General features: G+C 42.0%; 2 protein-coding genes across 6 annotated transcripts in view; one reads left to right on the plus strand and one right to left on the minus strand.

Moving 5' to 3' along the window:
- LOC111862384 (cytochrome P450 4c3) overlaps nt 1–23752 on the minus strand; it is a 373344-nt gene that overhangs the window by 170311 nt on the left and 179281 nt on the right. The window lies entirely within an intron of this gene.
- The window catches only part of LOC111862386 (pituitary homeobox homolog Ptx1), a 134782-nt gene that overhangs the window by 24126 nt on the left and 86904 nt on the right, over nt 1–23752 (plus strand). The window lies entirely within an intron of this gene.

The following is a 23752-nucleotide window of genomic DNA, read 5'->3' on the forward strand; positions in this document are numbered from 1 at the left end:
TTTCACAAACGCAATAATATCACGATACAACAATAATGGGAAGCAGTGTTTTCTACGCTGTCCGTGTCGAGACGTTTTAAGCAGGACAAGTCTAATGTTAGTCGAGAGCAGCTGCAGCTGAGGTGCGTGGCAGTTCCGAAGTTGGAAGCCGTTACCAGAAATCTAGTTAAGCCATAGCAGGGTCACAAGCCTGAAGTGTGTGCTCTAGTGAACTGTAAAATGTGTGAATTAGTGAAACTTATAATTACTTGTAGGCAAGGAACGTTAAATGTTCATCAAATACTATTACCAATCCAAAACCGTCTATAATCACTCATACAAATGCCAATAATTTGTATTCTATATCTGATGTGGTTAGGAGGGGGGTTCAAACCAAGGAACACTGAGGTGAACAAAATTACGATAAGAGTAAAAAAAAATAACAAGCATTTCTGGGAAAAACTAATCACGTACTTTCCTTTGATAGACATCGACCGCATAGAAAACGAAAGGATTTGGGAGGAGAAACAGGTACATATACAACAATGTGCTTCTGTTCCGGGTAAATTTCTGCTGATCTTCGCCAGCACAGCTATTCTTGGTTCCGAGCCCCGCGGGATTCACAAAAATATTTTTCTATCGTCACTGTGACCTCTGTCGGCCCAGTAAATTGCTGGTGGACCTCGCTAGCAAAGTAATTCTTGGATCCGTGTCTTGAGGAACTTATGACATATCCTACTCTCCCAAAACTCTGTGAGCCGCAGTTCTTGTCTTCTGACCTCTGACCTCACAATCCTCCTTTATAGGATACAGACCGCATAGAAAATTAAAATATTGGGGATGACAAACAGACACAGGAAGCAAGGTGATCACATAACATTCCTAACAAAAATTTGAGAAAGGGACACACAGACACAAATTAGGGGAAATACACAGACAGATATACAGACGCAGACGGATAGATCGACAGCATGGTGATCACATAGGCCTTCCTGTATTTATTCAAAATAAGGAAATTAGGCTAAAAAATTGGTATAATATTTTCGTGTAAAAATCACAAGACAACAATTCCCTTAGTAGTAGTTAGCGTAGATAGAAGGATAATATTAAAATGAATCTTAAAGGAATAACGGTAAGCTGGATTAAACTTATTCCGTAATAGGTCCAGTGTTGACCCAATCTCTGGTCTCTGTCGTGAGCGGGAATAAGTATTATATTTCTTTCAATTTTTTGTCCATTTCTCACCTCTCGTACGTATGCTACAAATCTCGCTTATAAAATTCTCCTTGGCATAATCACCGTATTAATATTTGGTCAATAGCTTCTAACCTCGCCGAAAGTGATGTTGGATGGAGACTACTCTTGTGCTAACAGGAAGTAGAATTTGTACGGGAATTGACTGTATCAGGGGTTCCCAACTTCGTGACACCGCCACCCCTCAAACAATACCTTCCGCTCTGTCTCCACCAGTGAAGGGATGCGGAATTCTGTACGTAGCTGCAGGTCCCCAAGAGACTGCGCGGTGACTTCACAACCTCCATGAATAAGACGTAAAATATTCCTGCAGAGTCACAAAAATTCTCAAATTATTCTACTGACTGATTTTACACTTTTGGACAGCCCTTACTGGTATATTAAACCTAAATACCTTACGGATTAAAGAAACGTGTGAAAACAACTATGCTTATTTTTATTTAATTCTATTTGTAATTTATTTAAATGATATTTATTTTATTTAAAACAATACAAATTAATTTATTTCACTTTAATTAATTTACTTTTGATTTTTATTTTAATTAATTTTAACTAATTTTTTAGAACTCGGCAACCCCTCTTGCAATATGCCTCACATTTTGAGAAACCTTTGCCAATGCTAGCAAACTGGTTCTAATGTCGCTTGCCGCTAAAGCCGCACTCTGACCTCCCGATGACAGTATGGAAGGTAATTATCCGTGGCATATCTTGGGGTAGAACTGCAGTGACAAATCTCTTTCCCGCCATGGTGAGAACAGAACATTTGTGGCTCGGGCTACTGGCCCACTGCGTGAAACACGCATTCAGAAGCCATTATTAACTGCCAGTTCATTGGCAATTCAAAATGCATAATGTTATGGAAGTGCATTTTCATGCGTTATTCTTCCAGGGCTCTCTTGTTTCTCCTTCGTAAAGCTATACAATTTTTTACGGTCTACTTCCAACGAAGACCTGATGCATCTGCCTGCTGTGTCAAGAGACAAGGAGGTTTCATCTTGACTTTACATACCACGCTTATGTGCAGACGGACATGAACGTTCATTCATATTTCTGTATTTAACCATCAGCTGAACCAATTCAGTAACTTTATATATAGGAGCCAAGATAGCTGTTGGTATAGTGACGGACTACAGGCTGGAAGTCCGGGCTTCGTTTCCCGACAGGGACAAAGAGTTCTCTACTCCACACTGTACACACCGGATCTACCTCACCACTCTCCTGCCCATTGGGCACCGGGGGATCTTTCTCCGGGGCAAAGCGGCCTGGCCGTGAAGCTGACCACTCACCTAACTACGTCTAGTGCTCAGGTCAAGAATGGTGGAGCTATATCTCCACCCATATGCTTTCATGGAATAGTGTTGAATTACATAATTAAGTGTAGGGATAACTTACGTGTATATATATATGTATTGTGTGTATATATATATATATACACACACACACAATACATTCTTCAGTTCAGCATAACCTGTCATTAGTCGAAATCAGCACTTAGTCTATGACATGTTTCAACCATACAGGGCCATGGTCAGGTATATATGGCGACATACGTAGTCCGGTATTACATGGCCCATGAGGCCTCTAAGGCTAAAAGTTTGTTTGACTAAATTTTGTTGCTTGTCAAATTTTATGTGTAAAATAATTTTAAGAATTTTAAAATTAAGTAAATAATTGTGTTTGCTATGGCATTCCCGCTCTGTTCTGCTGTGTTTTTACCACTGAGATGTGTGTTTCGTGGATGATGTCCTGGTTGTGTGTGTTCTGGACACCAATCTGTGTGTGTGCGTTTGTGTGTGTACCACAGAGCAGCAAAGTTCTGCTGGCCCTCGCCAGCTCCCCGGTTCCAACAGAACAGCTTCACTCTATGTATATACAAGGGAAGTTACAAAGTGCGCATGCGAATAGAAACTACGTGTTAATATGAGGTTAGAATACAAAAATAAGTTTTATAAGTCCTGGGAGTTGCGGCCTCTGTTCAGTTCCTCTTACTCTTATGCTATAAGTTTATTTGCTTCTTAATTTAACTGCAGATAAATTGTCTCAACCCGATAGCCTTATCATATTATATTGTGCATTAAGAGCCATGCTGCCTACATGAAGATTACGGAGGAAAAATTACTTTGAAATGACAGAAACAAGACTCTCCAACAGGTTGCACATGAGGTTAGAAAAAGAAGATATTTAGTAAATTTTATTACAATAGAAAAGATGCCCCGACCAGATTTCAGTCTAGGAACAGATTCAGTTTGGCCTTATATCTGATAAAGTAGAAAGAATATGAGCCGTTTATAATACTGCAACGGATTTGATCAAAGTGGTGCCGGGCGAAATCTGTAAACACGGTCCAAAACGCAACAATAGATGAGGCTGCGTTTTCTTTGTCGTCAGCGCGGAACAGCGGTGGAACAACGGGGTTATGCAACCCGTTACATGCAAAGGCTCAACAAACATATTTCCGCGTAAGCGGTGACTTCAGCAACAATAGAGACGGTGTTTTCCGTGGGGTCTGTGCAGAGTGCGTATAAGAGAAGTGAATGCAGTGACAGAATTAGTTCAGGGGCAGTTACGAGTCAGCCGTAAGCTGGAGGAGTGAGTTCAGAAGAGTTTCTAGTTCGGAGGTTCCAGAGCGATTGGAGAAGAAACAGCAAGAAGACTTCATAGTGATCTGAAGTGATAATTTCTGTGTTGAGATCCGCTGCTAGGAAACGACTAGTGGAAACTGAGAATCCCAGTGCGTGTGCAACGGTGGACTGGAAAGTGTGTAAATCAGCTACAGCGCTGTATTAATGGAAATTAAGAGAACTTATAACTGAGTTACTAATAAAACCAACCATCCGAACTAGAACCCGTTATTTTCATCACGCGTACCATCCTACACGTGACAATTCAGAGAGCAGGAAGCTCAACCTCACCAATGTGTTCATACAAAAACAGACGAACATCTACGCCTCGCCAATGCGCAAACATGGGGAAGTATGAGTCACGATTCAGATTGTACGAGAGCATGGGTTTGTCGTTTTACAATTGTTGCTGGCCTTCGCCAGCGCAATCATTCTCAGGTCCCAGTCCCGCGGGATTCATGACCAGATTTTACTGTTTCAGATTCGAGACCCCCTACTCCGGAGGGCCAGGTCCCCGTATTCATATCCCCCAGGAACAGAATGGCCCAGGCCATTTCATAGCCCAAGCGGTTAGTCGCTGCCTTCCCACTGCGCCCGGGTTGAATCCTGGGTCTGGTCAAGTGGAATTTGTGGTGGACACAGTGGCGCTGGGGCGGGTTTTCTCCAAATACTTCGGTTTCCCCTGCCACTCTTCGTTCCACCAAACTCTCCATCATCATAATCGCCCGGGGCAGGTACAATAGGCCAGTCAGTGGCCGCCGTGCCGAGTTGACCCAGCTCGACGCCACCCCCCAATATGCGAATTAAAAAAATCTTTTGTTATTTGGGATCTTTCGTGTGGATTTCAAAGCAACAGATCAGTTATAATAAGATCTTCTGCNTAACTAATCACTAGACTTATCCTGCTTATAACACCTTTACACGGACCGCATAGAGGACACAGCTTCCAACAGTTCGTCTGTTGCGTTGCGCAGCTGTAGACGCTCCGCGTAGAGAACACCGCTTACAAGTTAGTCCATTGGTGCGTAATTAGACTACGGATTAAAAAAATAAAATAAAATAGAGATTTATTAATGTCAAAGTAACAACTATGTAACTTGTAAATCATTTTCCTAGTTACAAATTGCAAGTAGCTTTCATTTCACGTACACTTCAATAGCTCCAGTCTCTTAGTGGAACCGACTGTTCTGTATAGTGCTAACGCCACTGGAGATGAAGGGAACGCGTCTGGCTTCACTGTACAATACTTCTCTCGCATTCAGGAAGTGCATTCTTAGAATTTCTCCCATAGAAGCAACTTTTGTCGCTGGGTTCCTCTGGTTTTATAAACACCTCACAGCCGTTAAATTCCTAATTAAATCTTGAACACGATCACTGGCTTCAATGTCACTTTTTAAAGCACAGTTTGCCTCTACCAGCTTAGCATTCCCTGCTTACGATATCTAAAGCTTAGTTGGCACGTACAAGGTTGTTAAATAATTGATAATGAGAATAAAGTAAGGAAAAATAGAAGATTGTGACAATGGTATATTAACACAATTATTGTGTTTCTGGACATTACTCTCCATCCTGCTTTTATTTAAAGCGCGCAATGTTTCGGAGACTGGATTCTGTGCCCGTTCTCAGGTGGAATCTACTCGCTTGGGTCCAGTCAGTAGAGCTAGTCTCTAAATAGTGCGTGGGCACATGCACACATGTGTCTGGAATTATTTTATGCTTCTAATATTTATCTAAACTCTTGCATATGATTTGTGCTGTGATCGAGCTGCACATTCTATCCTGTGTTGGTGCTGGTGTTCGGAGACATGCACTGGTTCTACCGATCGTCCCAACTGAGCAGTCTCCGCCTGAGGACGGAGACAGAATTCAGTCTCCGAACTCTTGTATATTTTAAATAAAAACAGGTAGGCGGGCAATGTGCAGAAACACCGATGCTGTAATAAGGAAATCCTGTAGGAAAGGCAAGGGAATTGAGTGTTTGGGATTTTCATTCCGCACTTTCGTGATTGAACCAAATGAAACGTATTTCTATGATTGTCTGAAAAATGGCTGATTCATTATGCCACACGTACTAAGCACTACTAGTTTTCTTTGCTGTATTTGACATAAGCCTTCTTGACCTTTGGGGATTTCAGTCTACATTTTTTTTCCTTACCAAATTTCAACTTATTAATTCCTTTTCGATATATTGATATAGAGCAAGAACACGGAACTCTTGTAGATAATAAATTTATGTGCTAACCATTGAAGACTGACGCTGATTTAGTCTTTTACCTAATGTGACGTGTATATGCATTGCTAGGCAACGACGTGATAAACACATTCCTGTGGAAGCAAACATGCGCAACAATTGGACGTCTAGTGCCATTCAACGGAGCAGTAGACACGCCTAAAACAATACCGGACCGTAGAAGACGAGGCTACATAACCGGAAGTTCCACGAGAGCAGTTAGTGGTCAGAAGTTGAGTTGAAGAAGAGTTCAGTTGAGTCACTTGTTGTCGAGACATCAGTCGAGTTCTGGAGATGGCAAGGAAGCAATCAGGCAGTGCCAAGAAGACTTCGCATGTGCGTTCAGGTTACAGTGAGAAATAAATCCGTTGTCAGGATACGACTAGTGAATGTTGAGAACCCTAGTGCGTGTCTAACGGTCAACTGAAAGTGTGTACAATAGCGATAGCGCTGTATTGTCTGTAGTCCCGGTGTGTGAATGTATAAGGTGCAATAAATCTAATTATCCAATCCAAAAGCCCGTCTTATAAGACAAGCACAACACCATACACGTGAAAATAATAGATTATAAAATTAAGGGAATCTCAAAAATGTCTCTTAGTGTAATCATAACTAATTTCCTGAAGACGGGAGTAGATAAAGGTACCGAAACGTAGTATTTATAAACTGGATAGCATGCAGTTACGGCAGTACGAGTTGTGGTGCTCTCAAGTGCCGGCACCGCCCTCTCTCGCTTCCCCCCGCAGCATCAGGGGGCATCCTATCTTGCTTCCTCCCTGGATCAACTCCAGACTTAACTCGCTAAGCCTAAAGTTAATGCATCACAAAAGTCTCTTTGCCTTTCTCCCTGCTGGTTCGGCACTTCTTCAGTGTTACTCCGTGTTTTAACTTTGCTTACAAACCGAATGCCATTAAGAACTTCACTTTCTCTAATTTACGTAAAGGATTTATAAGCATTAAGGGTTGGTGGAATTGTGAAAAATCTTATACGTTGCATATAAATTGTGGCAGTAGAGAAACCTTCGGACTTGCATATTCCTTCCACATTTTTGTGCATCAAGTATCGTTATTGTTTGATACGGCACAAAACTTACCACTACAATGGCTGGAAGGGTATATAGAAAATAAAGCTCCCCGAACAGGGATTTTCTTACTTATCTATTTTTCTCATGGGGTGAGACTGAGTCCACTTGGTACTGCGGCCACTGTTTGGCCTAAAGTACTAGTACGAGATGATAAATTATGATGATGATTGCGGAGTAATCTGTGGAATGTGAATTGGCAGGGGAATCCGAAGTAAACGGAGAAAATCTGCCACAGTGCCACTTTGTCCACCACGAATCCCACATGACTTTACCCGGGCTCAAACCCTGCCGGCGATTAACTTCCTGAGCTATGGCACGGCCAACAGGGATTTACATCCATTCATTCTACACGTCTACGCCTTCCGACTCTGGTTCTTAGACACAAAACTGTAAAAGAAGTGGGCCGCTGGACCCCGATTGCAAATGCCCTGCACTGATCGGCACTTTTTCTATATCCCAGCATTTGTTCACGTCACATATCCGTTCCGGTTTGTAGATCGCGATTTTTGCCCTCAAATTCGATCATTATACAATCCGAAGTATGAGGGATCATTTGGTGTGATCTCCGTGTTCAATGTGATTCTAAATTATTGTCAGTATCTTCGTGGCCTACAATTTTCAAACAAAAAGGAATAATATAAAGCTTCTTATGGAATATGGAAGTGAACTCAAAACGTTCTATTTTCAATGATCTACTCGCAACGGTGATGCATGCTTCAAAATGGTGACTGTTCAGAAGAAAGCAAAGTGCGTACTTTGGTTTTTCGAAACAAATTCCGTTATCAAAAAGCAACGTCATTACAGAACCGAAAATGGAAACGATCAACCTTCAGATTACACGCTGTCTGACGTTGGTTAAAACATTTTCAGGAGATTGGTAGAGTACCGCGCCGAAAGGGAGCGGTAAGACCGAACACTTCGCAGGAAGTTATTAATCGAATCCAGGAAGCGTTTTCGCGAGGCCCACAGAAATCAACAAGACGAGTTTCTTTGCAGTTAGGCATACCACAAATGGGAGTTAGATGACTGTTCATGGGCACCTTCACCTCCATGCCACAAAGTGCAGACTGTACAGGCCTTGAAGTCACGGCCTTGGTAACTCTCACAATAATGTAGAATCACTCTGTACTTTCTGCAGTCCGTCTTATGAATCCCATTTCAGCAGCTGTGATTCTGTGTCTTTATTTTGGGGGCTGAACATAGAAAAATGGTGGTATTGGCATAATAGATCCGCAAAAATTACCTGCAATCATATCTCTCTGAATTAGGGTCTGTAGCATTTTCAGGACAAAAATCAATTCCAAGAGATATGCATCAGTGATGTGGGAGTTCCCTTCTTCAGCACTGCACAAAAACATAACATGGGGTCCTCTACACAAGAATTGTTGGTGAGGCTCATAAAATTAAATTAAATTCACGGGGGAAGGTATTAAATTTTATTGCTATTTTCCCACTATATATTTACATCTTACAAATTACAAAATAACAACTGAAAAATAATATCCATTTTCGCAATGACTTTGTGGCATAATAATAATAATTCCTGGTAAGCACTCCATAGATTCACTGCAAAAAACAGCTATCCTGGGAACATCACACATACTACGGAAAGTGCTAGAGTGCGAAGCTTGAAGCCTGAGTGGTGAGGTGCATCACTGGTTCAAGAAAAGTAATCCTAGGAAATAAACCTGTGACAAGAGATGATGATGATGATGATGATGATGATAATAATAATAATAATAATAATAATAATAATACACATTCCCAATTAACCGGACCGGATTATCAGGGAGATTTGTTCATAAAATTGACCGCTGTGTCCGTTGGGCTACCAGACAAACTTCTTTGCTTTCGTCTTTTATAAAAATAAGTATTTATGTTTCGTTTTTCCTTGTTGAAGGATTGCAGCTATAAGTGCACCTATACCATTATTTTATTGTTATATCCGTGTAAATGCATGTGTTATTTCATAAACATTAATTCGCAAATTAGTTACACATCCCTTTTACAGATTAACCAGGATTCCCAATTATCCAGGGAAATTCATTTCTCACCCGCTGTGGATAATCAGGGGTCTAATATAATATACAATAATAAGTTCTGGGAAGAACTAATCGGCTACTTTCCTTTAACACGACACGGACAGCATAGAAAACGATGCCTCCAACAATATTTCTTTGCTGCAGGAACGTCTTTACCAGGTTGTTGCCTAGCAACAACAACCCCGTCGACGCTCCACTAATAAGAGACGGGCCCCATGGAAAATTATGCGTCGAACAATTCCTATATTGTTGCGTGTATGTTTTGCCGCCGGAATGTCTTTACTGAGCCGTTGCCTAGAAACACAAGGAGGGGTAAAATTAAGCGAGCCTTTGCCTTGCAAAAATAGGAAGGGTACAGATACAGATACAGACACACTGACAGGGGGGATTTATAACGTACGCCGTTGGGACGGGCGCAGATGCAATTATTGTACATACGAAGTTTCATAAAGATAGGTTCTACATTCAAGTTATTAAGGGGGAATACACAGACACACAGACAGGATGGGGATCACATAAGCCTACTTTAAGAAAGTACGCTAGAAACAAAAGCAGGAGGTTCAGGCAGATAACCACACAGAAATGTCGAAAAAGAACAAAGAAAACAAGATGGAAGAGGAGAGGTATGTGGCTTGCCGGGTGAAGTAGGAAGGATTACGAAGAAAAATAGTGCAAAACAGCGGAGCAGAGGAAATGGAGCCAAGAAGGAAGTACAGTTTGCGCGTCAGCTCTGTCCAGTGCGCCCCAGCTGCAGTAGGCACTTGGCCTCAGCCCAATCACGTGCTGCACGTAGACGGCTGTAACAACGCGTTCGTCTGAATATAAACGCAACAGTTCCTTCAGAGGCTACTCACATGCCCTCTGAACGGCTTGCAGCAAAACCACCACGCACAGTTACTTAGCCGGGCGTGTTAGGCACAGATTAGGAATTCCAGTATAGTATTTTTTATTTATTTATGTGTTACTTCCGGCGCGTAAAGCTGACAACCTCACTGCCACCTGTTAGCCGACTGTCTAGAAAATGTGGGAGCCTCGACACATCAGCTGTTGGCCTATGCCGATGATGTGAATCTACTGGGTGATAATGTAGATACCATAAAGAAAAACACACAAACTTTAATTAACTCTAGTAAGAAGACTGGTCTAGCAGTAAACACAAAGAAAACTAAGTATATGTTGCTGTCTCGTCACCAAAATGCAGGGCAAAATGGTGACATAAAGATTGGTAACAGATGTTTTGAAAATGTAACACAGTTCAGGTATTTGGGAACAACGATAACAGATCGAAACCTGATACAGGAGGAAATTAAGAGGAGATTGAGCTCGGGTAATGCTTGCTACCATTCAGTCCAGAACCTTTTGTCCTCTTGTCTGTGGTTCTGTATGGGTGTGAAACTTGGTTTCTGACATTAAGGGAGGAACATAGACTGAGGGTGTATGAGAAGAATGTTTGGACCGAAGAGGGATGAAGTGACGGGAGGGAGAAGAGGAACTTCATACCGTTTACTCTTCTCCAAGTACTCGTACAATTACGGTGATGAAGTCAAGGGGATGAGATAGGCAGGGCATGTGGCACGAATTTTGGAGAAGATAAATGCATATAGGATATTCGTGGGAAAGCTAGAAGGAAAGAGACAACAAGGAAGACGAAGAAGTAGGTGGGTGGACAATATTAAGAAGTATCTTAGACAAACAGGATGGGATGGGATGGTATGTTATGGTATGGTATGAATTGGATTGATCTGGTTCAGGATAGGGACTAGTGGAGGGCTCTTGTTAACACGGTAACGAACCTTCGGGTTCCATAAAATGCTGAGAACTTCTTAAGTAGCTGCAAGAAAGGCTGAGCCCATGAGTGAGGGAGTGAGTGATAATTATTAATCACTGTGTGTTTTTACGAACTTAAATACTTTAACAATTTCTGATAACAGGTTTCGTTAATCCTGTTTCTGCTAGCAGAAACGCTGTCTCACTGCCTGTGCTTAGGGTGCAGGAAAATTATTTGTATAAACGAATTTCAGGTTAGCGAATTGATTATTATTTTCAGAATTCTATTTCCCACGTAGTCAGTCGTCAAAGTCCGTAAGTGGAAAGCTCCGCACAGGTTCAGAGCTCGTCACAGAATGCGGGTGCTACATTACAAACAAGAGTCTGCACGTAGGCTGTGAAGACGTCTTCCGGAATGGGACGCCATGTTGTATTATATCGACGTTTTGGAAGAACAATCTGTCTCTATCTTAGGGTAGAAGAATTTCTACAACTTCAATTTGTAATGTACACGTATTTTTGTAGGCTATTTTGCAGCCTTGTCAGTAGCTATACTATATACTAAAACGTCGATCGGTAGGATGACAGATGAATGATGATTTTGAAAGGATTTAGAAGGAAGGAGTCGCGGACTCGTCGTGTTACGAACCCGGAAGAACATAGAGAGCCAGAACAACTGAGGATACCACAATTCGAATTGCGAACCGCCCAGACCGTCAGCGCCACTGCAACCCATTGGGCAAAAGAGTTCTTACAGTGAATTTGAAAGAAACACGTATACTTAAAATGTCGTAAAGATCTATCAGGCTAAAGCCGGGAGAAAGTGAACTAAAGGACAGCCTTCTTCTCATGAAGACGCTTGCGTCTCCCTAATTCGTGGTGTGCGGTGTGCTCTTGGGTGAGACTGAGTCCGTTCTTTCTAATTTGTGGTGTGGTGTGTGCGGTATTGGCTGGGGGTGTGGTGTGTGGTGTGGGGTGAGACTGAGTCCGCTCGGTACGTCGGCCACTGGTGAGCCTATTGTACCAGCCCCAGATGCTGATGCTGCTGCTGATGATGATGTGGGTGTGGATCAGTTTGTGGAATGAGACTTGGTAGGGGAAACCGAAGTACTCGGAGCAATCCTGCCCTATTACCGCTTTGCCAGCATAAAGCTGGCATGACTTGACCTGGGTTGAACTCTCATTGTCATGGTGAGAATTCGACGAATAATCGCCTGCATCATGACACGGCCTTGCCACCATTTTAGTTATCACTCACGAAGCTGAGCCCTTCTTGAGAAGCCGTCAATTGTGCAGCTGTTCAAGAACTTCCCAGCACTTTATGGAACCCTAAGTTTCATTACCGTGTTCACAAAAGCCATCTACTGGTTCATTCACTGGGCCTTAGCTCTCTAAGAACCATTTTAATATTGTTCACCCACCAACGTTTTGGTCTTCCTAGTGATTTCTTTCCTTCTGGCTTTCCCACCAGTATTCTATATGCATTTTTCTTCTCCGCATTCGTGCTACATGCCCTGCCCATCTCATCCTCCTTGACTTGATCATTTTCATTATACTAAAATTTTAATTATCTCTAAGCTTTATTCGACCGGTGTACTCATTCGCCCTTGATCGATGTTTACTCGAACTGCACCTGAAAACAATAAACTTAGTGGGCGTTGATTGGGCACATATTTTTATTTTAAACATGGGAATGAAGTTCAGGATTCCATACAAGACGGAGACGACTCTCAGATTGTCAAGGATAAGTCTGCCGCACGGAGTTAGCTGCTGCCGGTCTGGTGAACCAGAGAGAGTTACGGCTCAGCTCACATACTGTCCTCTCGTGGCTTCTTGGGCCTCGGAAGTCGTTAATTATGTCCCCAGTTGCGACACGTCTTCGTGACTTGTGCTCGGGAGTCAAGTGGACACCCAGCTCCCAGCCGACACCTGTTGGGGGCAACAGATGTTCCGCGTCATGTTCACTTGGGGGGGGGGGGCAGACTTCAAGATGAAATAGCAACAAGCTGGAATGCAGATCACTGTTCATGTTGTGTACGTTGGTGTTTATTAAAGGCAGACCGCAAGTTAAATGGCGATAAATACAAATATAAAGAAAATTAGGAATGTGCAAATAAGAACTGATTTCATTCTATATTCAGACAAATATTGGAGGAAACAATGTAGAAGACGTACCACTTGCAAGACCAAGAAAGAGATGGATGTTATGGAACTGTATTGTGAGGATAGGAAGTGTACGTAGCAGATTAAGAAAGGAAGGGTGTACTTTAAAACATTTTTTGGGGGGGGGGTTAGACTCAGAGAAACAAGGGAAAACTTTCAGTCAGGATGGAGAAGCTCCTGGCCTGGTACCAAACCACGAACTTTCGAATGCGAAACTGAAGATTTGGTCTCCAAGTGACCTCTGACATTTCCAAGACAAAATGCTATAACAGGATATTATGAGAAAATTCCTCCATTTTGTGTGTTGTATGTCCCAGCTCACATAAGGAGTACTGGAACAGAAAATATTTCCAGCAGTGACATGTGTCAGGTGTGTCACAGCTGTCAGCAGAGCGGTCACTGCAATACTTATTACCTCCGGTCGTTTGCTACACCCCTCGCAGGAGGCGAAGTGAGATCGAGACAATGCGGCCGGGTGGCCCCTGTGAATAGCGACTCGAGTCTCTGCTCTGTTTACTCTTAAGGCCCGTCCACATTACTCGTTCTCGTGCGTCAGAAGCTTACTGCTGCCGGAAAATCAGGATCTGGAGCTGACGAAGTGGACGCCCAAACTGGTTTGCATACAAATCCTTCGCATTTCTTCACAACAGATATCAGCTCCAGACTCTGATTTTCCGGCAGCAGTAAGCTTCTGGCGCACGAGCACGAGTAATGTGGACGCGCCTTTAGGAGATGGTGAGCAATCGGCTGTCTGACTGACAAGTTCCGTTAAATTTCCTATCAACGATGTACTGAAATATGTGGAGGTGGGTTAGAATACCTCCACCATAGCTCTACGCGACACACAAGGAAGGCGAAGAAAAGGGAACCCGGTACCTGGGGGTATAACTGGGCCACCCTGTCACTTAGGGGCATAAGTACATAGACCTGGTCTTCCAGGTTGGGGGTTGGTCGCAAGGCCGATGACCTTGCACTGTAAAGGTATTATTGCAAAGTCAAAGAGGGGAAAACAGGATGCAGAGTCTGGCAGAATATCGTAAGGAAAGCTGTGGTTCGCAAGGGGTTGTGTTGCCCATGATGATGCCCTATGTAAAGGCGCGTCCACATTACTCGTGCTCGTGGGACTCGCCATGCTCGCGAGTAATGTGGACGATATGACAAGTCACGAGATAAGCAAATTTTTAACTTTTAATTTGAAAACTATAGCCAGTAAATTAAAATACGACTACAGCCTATACACACTACGAGTAAATATACGGATCCTCACGCGCCGAAGCCTGGCGAGCAACTGAAGTAGTGTGGACGAAGATTTACGACCACAAATAAAAGCCAGATGAGTCTCCCGCCGAGCACAAGCCTGGCGAGCACGAGCACGAGTAATGTGGACGCGCCTTAAGATGTAACACTTCTGGCGCAAACGTTCATTTTTGGTTAATTATCTCGAAACAAACAAAATTTTAATTCAAATAAATTAACAATTACAGCAACACATTCAATTAATTATATATGTATGTATATGGAGGCTTATATATGCAGGTGACAGGAAGCTTCGTCGGGACTGAGTTAAGCTTGCGTCGTGTTACGTAAGCCAACGCTGATTGCTGGACTTACGAGTTCCGAAATGTGCGCATTGCCTAACCGTTCTGGAGCACTCAGTTCCCTTTGCTTAATGATCATGAGCGCACACAGATATCCGCAAAACTCATTGGACATAATATTCGTGAGTCTTATTTTTCTACGTTTTCTCCGAACACTTCTTTGCGCTTAATATTTAGAAAGACATGCGCAGAAACTGAAGTACATCTCCCTGTATAGTGTCCATTATTTTTGTCATATTGTAAACAAAAGTATGTGTGTAAACAAGTTTTGTTAGAAAACCCCACTATCATATTTCATGAAAATTCTCTTTGCGATTTTCGAGCTATTTCGTGTGTTCAGAGAAGAAGAAGGACTGGCGGAGCAATTTTAATAGACGCGTCATGAAGATGCCCAAAATACCTCAAAAATAAACCTCAACATAGGACTATGAAAGAAACTTGAGGAAAGCCGGGAGCATATATAGGATAACCGGATATAGACTATATGGTAATTGCATTCATGGAAAATGAAGCATAATGGGCAAACGTGTGAATCAAATATTTTTATGTAACTAATACTAAAAATGGGAGTACGCCCCCGACCTGATATTATACAGGGTGATTCTAAATTATTGTTGTAGTTTCCGTGATCTATAATTTTCAAACTCCAGAAAACTAAAACTGCTTACGGAATATGGAGGTGTAGCTCAATTTTATTACATATAGAATCAATACTGCAGAATGCTAAACAACTTCAATTTGTGCGCCTTTCGTGGCACGTCAAATTTCCAAGCGATTTTCGATTTCCCTCCAAGTGCTCTCCAGCATTTTGGATGTAACTGTTTCGATTGCAGCAACAATTCTGAGCTCCATCTTTTCGCGTGACGTCACAGGGGGCTGTAAACGTGTCCGCACAGGAGGAAATCGAGCGCGAGGGCCACGGAATTCGTTCGTCACAGGGACTCAGTGAACCACTGTGATTTTAAACACTGAGTTTGAGATTCCTTCAAGTTAACTGTTACGAAATAACATCATTTGACAGTTGATAGGAGGTCACGTGATCCTCGTGTCGGAATGAACATGATGGCCAAGAAAACCTCTCGCCCACGTCGGAAAACAAATCTCGGCTTCCAGGCTTTAGTAACTCGTATATTGGATGAACTCTTCTTGGTGGGTGCATTATTTAAATTTTAGTTTTCAGTACCGGGTCTAGAATGGTTCTGGGTCTATCCGACCTCCAAACCAATGAAAAACAACAGATCTGTTCCCGGTCAAAACGGACAGAGAGAGAAGCTGACAACTGAATCTTGTCTAAGGCTTAACCTGACTCCTCCATATGTCTTCAGAACGAATACAGCGTAGACTTGCACAGTCGTGCCAATTCAGTGTTTGTCGTCAATATTCTTCACCAATTAATAAAATAAAAATACCAGGCAGATTTAAAAGCATTTTGTATGAATTTGATGACTGAATTTGAGTGACATTAAATGTTAATGCCGTGTAGCTTTTCGGTAGTTTTATACAAATTTGATAACTGAGTAAACCTCAGTGACACATTAACTCTTATTTCCATTAAATTTTTCGGTATTTTTCGGTATTGGCGACTGGCTGAATTTGAGTGACATAATAAATAGTATATAGAATTATTGGGTTTTTGGAAACATGACTTTTCAGAAACTGGATCTTTTTTCAATTTTCACCTGAAGAAGGAAACAGATCCAGTTTCCGAAACGTTCTTTTTTTCTATTCACTAGAATTCCGGAAGATGGAAAAAGTCCAAAAACCCAGTAATTCTATGTGTTATACCTGCACACCATCGTCAGAACCCTTTAAAATCTAATAATACATAGTTTTGTCAGGAAATCAATCAGTAATTCAGTAAAGACGTGATGACTTAACTTGAATGAGATATCAAATCTCATTAGCATTCAGTTCCTTTTCTGTATTTCTATATATTGATCTCATTGTTATTATTATGGATTTTTTCAAATTATTATTTTCAGCTTAATTATTGTACTTGAAACGCTCGCCTGCCTCTCAGTATTTGCTGCCATGATCAGGACATGTTTAACCGTCAAGCAATCTGTAACGAATGAACATGATCACGAATGCTGTCCCACATGAAGCAGACACTGCTGCGTCTCTCCCCCTCCACCTTGTGGTACCTACGCACTAACACGGGGGATTGTCTCAATATCCAACCCCCCCTTCCCCCCCCCCTTGCTACAAACCTCTTGTATTGACACTCGTCCCAGCACACAAATTATCACACTGTATTTCATAGGGCTAAGGGAGAACTAACATTAATTGCAGACTTGATAATGCGCTTGGATGAATACGAGTGCATAAAGAAGTGCATGAATGAAGTTTAATAGGCAAAATGAGCCATAACTTCATGTGTGATGAATACGATGCAGTGAACGCAACATCTGCGTGATAGCAGCTATAAAACAGGTTCAGCCCCAACGGGACAACAATGCGAACAGCCGAGTGAAAGTAACTCACAGAACAATGGTTAACAACAGCTGGAGGGACCTGTGTTCGGGTATTTCATGCCACACTATTTTGCTGACGTCATTGCTTTGCTTACGTAGGGTCTTCCCACGTCGCTGCTTCCGAGGTACCGGTTCGTACCCAGCACAAAACGAACGTGTTAAAACCACGAAGAGTTCTCTCATCTAGGACTGTAACGCCGGGTAATAAGTCGACATTCAAGCGACGCTTAGAAGGAACGTGACGACTCCATCTTCAGGGTGAAGAATAAGTCAAGCATGAAACCAACGTGAAGCAGGTAGCAAGCAGTGCCAGGCAGGCGACATGTTTCTGCAAACCGCTACTTGACTTCCATCGGACTGCACGGGGTCTTATCCAGAAAAAGTAAACTGCACGTAAGCACCGCTATGAGAACCTACAATCCGACGTGTTAAAATTAATTTGAATTTGTTTCAACTGTAGCTTTAGACAATACGAGTATGTTTACAATCCTTCATTTTTGCACTTGTAAGAATAAATTCTACATACTATAAAACCTTTCATCTTCGGACTTATAATAATGTAGTGTGTGCTACATAGGCCTCTTGTTTTCGGTCTTCAGCCTGTAACAGTAAATTTACCCCTACTTACCCGTGTCTCTATATGGGTGTGAAAATTGGTCTCTGACATTAAGGGAGGAACATAGACTAAGGGATTTTGAGAACAGAGTGTTGAGGAGAATGAAGAGAGATGGAGTGAAGGGAGGTTGAAGAAAACTGCATAATGAGGAGCTTCATAACTTGTGCTCTGGACCAAGTATAATTAGAGTGATCAAGTCAAGGAGGATGAGGTGGGCAGGGCATGAAGCACGAATGGGGCGAAGCAAGATACATATTTGATATTGGTGGGAAAGCCAGAAGGAAAGAGACCACTAGGAAGACCAAGACGTAGGTGGGTGGATAATATTAATATGGATCTTAGAGAGATAAAATGGGATGATATGGACTGAACTGATGTGACTCAGGATAGGGCCCAGTGGAAGGCTCTTGTGAACACGGCAATGAACCTTCGGGTTCCAGAAAATGCTGGGAAGCTCTTGATTAGCTGCACAACCGGCGGCTTCTCAAGAAGGGCTCAGCTCCATGAAGTTAGTTAGTTAATAACTCTATTCTTATTTTCGGACTTGTGATAGTAAGTTTAACAAAACTCCCACTTTTGGACATTCTGTGTTAAATAACGTTTCTAAAATATCTTTCACGATATGTTATCATATAGTGATGTGGGTCGTTACGTCAGCATTAGAGAATGACTAGCCTTCGTCTGCAACAGACCCTGGGGGCAGAGCGTGCATACATTCGCTGAACACAGAGGAGGTGTCTACTCAGACACAAAAGCTGATAAGTACGTATTTCCTGTTGAATCGTGGCAGATCTATAAACAGCATGTACAGGAACTCTCTCTCCCCTAAATAATTATATTTCTTGCACTAAAATAAACTGTCTGACCTAAAACAGACATTAGTAATGTGTCTGTCTTTTATTTTAAAGTACATTTTCTTAATATAACTTCTATTTAAATGGAATAAGATGAATAATAATAATAAGAAGATACGTGAAATTTGTTTGTTGATATAGGCTACACATTTGTCAATTTTATTAACATTAATAGAAATTAAATATTTATGCCTACTGTTTAATCCTTCCGAAAAGTGAAGGCTCCTAGGCAAGTGTAAGTGCATTTTGTTAAGTCAAAAGGATTAAAATTGTCCTGGTGAATAATAATCACCACATATTAAGTCCTGCATAGATTGTAACGTGTATGAGTGTAATTATATATGGGTTTTGGATTGTTAATAGAATTTATTTAACTCTCTGATACAGCGCGTAATTATAGTTTACAATACACTCTTACACACACACACACACTAGTGCCCACAGTCACGTCTTCACTAGCCGTTGCTCGGTAGCGGCTTGTAACGACAGATGTTCCCCTCCTTCTGGGTTCCCGAACTATCTCCGGCCTCTGCTACCACAATATCTCACAGCAACACCTCACAACGACTGACCCTCTGCAGTTCTCTAGCTAACTCAGTCACTCAGCAACCAAGTAAATTGACTCAAATCAACTGATTCCAACTAACTGTCCTGCATATAATACTCGTATCTCGGTATTGACTGCACAGAAAACACCTTTCCTCTGTTGCCGTTTACGTGCCACGGTCTAGATGTTAGTTTCGCTGTCGTTGCCTAGCAACGGGTCTACATACCCCAATATAAATAAGAGTGAAGGTATGGCATTCTTAACCTCGGCCCTAATTTGAGTAAAATCGGCAGTATCACGCCTCAACCGATTTCCCCGGGGGAAGGGCTCCAGTTACCCACTGGACAAAAGACTGGATGGGCTGAATAGTCCCAGAGCCAGTCCTGACGCTGCGGAAAAGGGAAAGATCTGTTGCCTCCCAGGAATCCTGAGTCTTCATTTGTCCAGGAATTATAAATATACCGACTGAGATATCCCGGCTCATAAGTTCTCAAACAGATAAACTTCCCATAGTGTCAGATTTTGTACTGAAATTATATTCTCCCGGAATTGTTGGCACAGAAAGCGAATTCGTGAAATTGCTCTTGCTGGAAATGTTCTTCTTAGAGGGATAAACGTCGCAGATGTTAGCGACGCACGTCAATATGAATGACAGACAGCAAGTATTTCTGTAGTAATTTCCCACAGAAGGAAGTAATATTTTAGTTGAGACAGACGAGGGAGTTGGAGTTGGTTTTCATGGTTTTGTGAATGTGAGGAGACAAGCAGATTGAGTGGTGTGCGGGGCGGGGGGAGACTTCGGTCTGCGGGTGAAATTATGACACTTTGGTCGTGCTGCAGGAAGACACTAACAACTGTTTGGGTTCCCATGGGATTAGTCTCCTACTTGACCCCGTGACCTTACAGCGACTAAAAGAGAGATTTATTTTCTAAATTCATGCTGATCTTTTCAACAAATTCTACACGTCTAAATTAATTTCAATAAATTTGTTTCCTGCAGATAATTTCAATAGCTTTTTGCCTCAGTCTATCTAAAATTCTATCTCATCACTGAGCAACATTTTCACAAGACATGTCGAGATCCTTCATACATATTGTAACGTGTTTCCTAGGCAATGTGACATGAACTTACGTGAGTTCCCAGATTTCAACAAATATTTTATTGCCCAATCTCACGCGTACAATTATCATCCACTTATAACGTCGTTAGACGTTTCTTACAACACCGTTCCAGTTACTTCTTGCGCCGCTAATGTCGGTAAAGTCTTCCGTCCTTTGTCGCATGCGACCTTGTTTCTGCTCTCGCCGGGCCTACACTAAGACTGAGTGGTCCTCATATCGTTTCAGACTGAACAGAGCGCACAATGTAGGAGACTTTGGTTTCCGCCCGCTGTTATGCAACGAAAGTGGAAATCCGTTTCCACTGAAGTATACCTTCTGTTGTAACTGTGGAAACTCCACTGTTAGATTGATAGCCGTTGTATAGCAATGGATGTGTTGCGATTGCAGCGCTGTAGCGGGAACGTCGCTCGTTGCCTAGGAAATCAACCCTGATCTCNGATTTTTAACCCACTAATTACTTAGTTAGGCCTAGACGTAATTAAGGCTACAAAACATAAATAATCGCTTATACCAATGTTTGTCTTTGGACACGGCCATGAGACAGATTTACCACCTCCTAAGAGTAATTTCGCTATTCATTTCCTAATCCGTTTCAACTATTTCACACACAGCAATAGCTGCATGGGTACAGCACCTGCTTCAGCCAAATAACTGGTTTGTTTCCTTGAAGTGGGCTGTATTTGTTTCCTTAAAGAGTATTAACTGGTCGGAGATGAAATTTACCTTTAAGAAATTAACTGAAATCTTAAATATTATTTAATGTTCTCAGCTCCAAAAAGTTTTATTTCCCATATCGTTCTTGGTAATCCAAGTGGTTTTTTTTCCGAGCAGTTTTCCAGGAAACATTTGCATACATTCCTTATTTTCCTACTTAGAGCTACAAATTCAAGATAGGTCCTCCAAGGTTTCAAATGCATAAGAATACTTCAGGATCTGCATAGATCACGAAGCTCATCATTATGAAGCATTCTAAACTTACCGCTTATTTCGTCTTTCGGCAAATTCGTACGTATGTTTCAAGCAACTCTCTTTCGTCTGCTGTTCCCACGTTGCATGTAAAGGAAAGTTGCTCATAACTTTCGGTACGACCTACGTAACTTCATCAATAAATACGGCGTCGAATACTTTTTGTTTTGTGAAACTGTAACTTCAGCATTGATTGAGCTCCTTTATTTGCTTGTATACTATTTAATGATATTTTGTCCTGGCTTTATCTAAAACCGCCTCTATCGATTGCGTCCAACTGATTAGGTTTTACCCGAAGAGGGTGACAGAATCCAGTCTCCGAAACGTTGTGTTTTGTAAACTAAAAAGGACGGCTTTTATATAAAGCCAAGACGATGGATAATATCCAGAAACATAATATTTGTACTAATTACCATCGTCACAAACTGTTAGATCTTGTTTAATGATTATGTATCGACAGCAGAAAGGATAGCGAAAGTGGTCATGTCCTTTTCAAAGCTCTCTGCATTTCTCAGAAAAGCCCGCCTCTGGGCCAATAGTGAAACCAGGAAGCTCCCAAATATAATGTGATTGGGCAGCACTCACTCACGTGTTCCATGTTGCTGAATGAAGCAAAATAAAGTTGTACTTAATTAAGCACCACGTTATGAGGACATATAGAGCAGTTGACGTACTTGTATATCTCGAAACGCTCTCGTCCATTGGGTGAGGCAGGAACACATTTTTAATGAAATGCAAAGTTAGTGCATGAATATTATCATTATATACGGGGGTACGGCGAGTGTCAAAAAAGTATGAGACGTCGGGTAAAAATCAACCGATATTTCGGAGGCAAATATGGCCCTCGCATTCAGGGTCGAGGGGTAAGCCAAGCAAGAATCACACTGCTTGTTTCCTGTTTCATTCTGATTACTTGGCTTATTCTTCGAATCCTGAAGATGGAAATCATATTTTCCACTGTAACGTCGGTTAATTTTTTTTTTTAGTTACAGAGTATTATATCACAGAAAACAGATATCTCCTTGTTGCAGTTCAGGTTCTCACAGCAGTGGCTACGCAGAGTCCTACCGTGTAGTTCGTTGTAAGTGAAGAGACGTTTCGGAGAAACCTTGCGCTTACAGTCGTCAAGGTTTATGATTATGGGATGGATTTTAACACCTCTTGTACACCTTTCGCATAAAGCAGTGTGTCGGAAATGAAGAACGTATTGTGTTTCAGGAAGAGAAACTACGTGAAAACTTTTAAGAGAAAACTACATTTTAGGTAACAGTAACATCTTCATCACCTAAATGATCCGTCGATCTCCACCCCGGAACAATTCTAGGGAAACATATTCGGCGTTTTCATTTGTATGTTCATTCCTTCGAGTCTTAGCTTAGGATTACTCGTACAAACACCTAGCTCTGGTTATTACTCCATAGAATTGTAGTGGCTCACGTTAGTGCACACTGTGCTATACTATACACACTATTCTCTATATTGTTATAGGCTCCGCTTCATATACTCATAATCCAATCGTAAAGGCCATTCAGGCACATGGGGCTGTGAGACGTCGAGGCTCCCACATTTTCTCTAGACAATCGGCTCAAGGCTGGCAGTGAGGATGTCACCCTTACAGGCCGGCCACCCTTTGCCACCGGAAGATTCCTGGTACTAATTTCTGTTAGAGGCCGAGTCCACTCCAGGACCATAGTGCCGCTTGAATTGTAGAAGGATTGGGTCAATTAAAAATCCACCTCATTGGGACTCGAACCTGCGACCTTCCGGCTTGTAGCATAGTGCCTCAACCAACTACGCTACTGTGTGTTCCTATCCGATCATAAAACCCAAAATAAAAAAATGCAAAATACAGACTTTAAGATGTTAAATTTGCATTCTTAATAACAAAAATAATAGATGACAACAAACTATTACTGGCAGATCAACCTTCAGGAGAATTAACGTTTCCTGCAACCAGCTCCGCGATAATTGTCAGCGCACTATGTCACGATAGACTTGCGCGTATCCTTATTATTTCATTGTATTATTATCGTTAATATTACAATGGCTTATTTAACTGTAGATGCTACATGCAGTCGAATGGGAAATGAACAAATATTTATGAACAATAAGTCGGAAGGGATATGAACATTCTTGGTCGATGGCCTCTTTAAAATTCACCTCTCCGGGTTTTCTACGAGGGCTTGGGTTGTCTGGGAGGCCTCTCGAGTCGCAGTACCAACTGCTACAGCGTGGCCTTATGGAGGCTCGGGTGATGTAGCAAGGAAGTGCCCACGGCAGGCTGAGGAGAGTTGTGCCTCAGCAAACAGGGGACCCCGCGCGTACATGTTTACTGCGCGATAACCAACATCACAGCGATTTACAGCCTGGGACAGAGTGCAAACACACTGTAGCAGTAACACAGTGTACAGGTAAAACACGCTGTCTGTTTGAT

This window comes from Cryptotermes secundus, unplaced genomic scaffold, assembly GCF_002891405.2.
Source record: "Cryptotermes secundus unplaced genomic scaffold, Csec_1.0 scaffold671, whole genome shotgun sequence".
Classification (NCBI taxonomy): Eukaryota; Metazoa; Arthropoda; class Insecta; order Blattodea; family Kalotermitidae; genus Cryptotermes; species Cryptotermes secundus.